Consider the following 1,742-nt stretch of genomic DNA (forward strand, 5'->3'; position numbering starts at 1 on the left):
TTAAATTGAGATGGTGGCTGTTTGTACATGGAAAAAAAAATTAATGTGTTACATATTGCATATTACATATCACTGATTTTAAAGGGAAAGGACCACATTTTGCTTTCCCAGTCCATAAAATCTTCAGGCAGACAAGGAATACGTTAGGACTGTTTATTGTTTTATATTGCTTTTAAAAAATAATTCACAATAAGCAGCATAATGCATTAGTAATAGTTTACTAAAACAACAGAAGAGGAGACTGTCTTCCATATCATTATTCAAGTAAAATATTTCCCTTGGAAGAAAAACTAATTAGAACATTTAAAAAAATATGGGTCATTTGGTAGTACAATTAGTGTCTCCAAGCCAGAGAGAGGATATCTGGGGGTAGACAAGTAGTTTGATTTTAAGTACATCCCTGTGGTAGGAGAAAAATTACCCTAGAAAAAATTCTTAGCGACAGAGAGGGATTTAGGTTTATGTTATGTCTTCCTGGACATCATGTTCCAAGTACTACTTTGAGCACAAACCTTTCCTTTCATGAAGTCCCAGGGGTACACTCATCGTACATTTCTTTGGACAATCTGTGCTCCCAAAGTCCTTATATAATCTTGACATAATTAGCCTTTTTGCTAAATTATTTGGAAAACGGAAATCTAGTTTGTTAGTCGTACGGTATTTCCCTATTTCCTCACTACATAGGGCCCCTGATTCCTTAGGATTAACATTTCGATTTATGCTGCTTAAAACTGTCACCTCATTTTCATGTACTCTAAATTCAGCAGAATTACAAACCTAAACCTAAACCAGAATAATCTTTACTTCTCAGTCCCGCTTGTACCATTGATTTAACAAGGTCATGTCCAGCCTTGGAAATGCACAGGCTGCAGGGAGTAGTTTATGCTCATCTCTGTGTCTAACTTGAGACTCATCGTACTCCTCTTCTGCAGAGGAGCACGAATAACCCAGGCACCCAGTCCGAGGGAGGTGTACGAAATAGCGCGGAGGAGCCGCGTGCCCGCTCCTCCTCCCCTGCGGGTGGTGGGCGGCGCAGCGCAGCGCAGGTGCCGTGGCCCCTCAGGCGAAGCTTTGCCGGAGGGCTCCGGGGCTTCTGGGGGAACCAGGGTCTGCTTTTTACTGTTTGTCTCGAGTCTCCCCTGGCAGAGTCGAGCTGCGGGTGCCGAGAGGGGACAGCTGGACACGGATCGCCCAGGCGGAGAGCTCGGCCACGACCCCGCGCCAGCTCAGTCTCTGGGGGAGTCCCCAGGCCCAGGCTGGCCCGGAGGAGCCAGACACCACCGTGGTCCCGAGGCACGAGGGCACAGGTTCGGGCCTGTGCTCCTCTGTGGGGGGGAATCCCTGCTGAGGAGCCTGCGTCTACGGAAGGGCCCGCCATGACGTGGCCGTACGGGGGACCCAGGGCGCGTTAAGCGCGGCCTAAGCGAGGCCCCCGCGGGCACTGCGGCTGGGCGCCGCGCCTCCAGGCGGCGCCGTTCCCGCTCCTCCCGCCTGTCCTGTGCACGGCAGGACCAAGCCCCTCCTCCTGTTCCCGCCCCCGGGAACGGCGCCGCCAGCCGGTTGGCGGAGCGCGCCTTCAATCCGGGGGAAACTCCGCCCTCCTCCCGTCGCCCGGAGTGCGGCTTGATTGGCAAACGCCTTTCGGCGTTCTCGCGCCGCAGCCTTCGCTCGCCCTAGCTCGCCCTGTGCGGAGCGACTGGCTGATCTGGCTGTCAATCACGGATTAGCCACGTCCCAGCCGG

This window comes from Aptenodytes forsteri, unplaced genomic scaffold (assembly GCF_000699145.1).
Source record: "Aptenodytes forsteri isolate BGI_AS27 unplaced genomic scaffold, ASM69914v1 Scaffold55, whole genome shotgun sequence".
NCBI lineage: Eukaryota > Metazoa > Chordata > Aves > Sphenisciformes > Spheniscidae > Aptenodytes > Aptenodytes forsteri.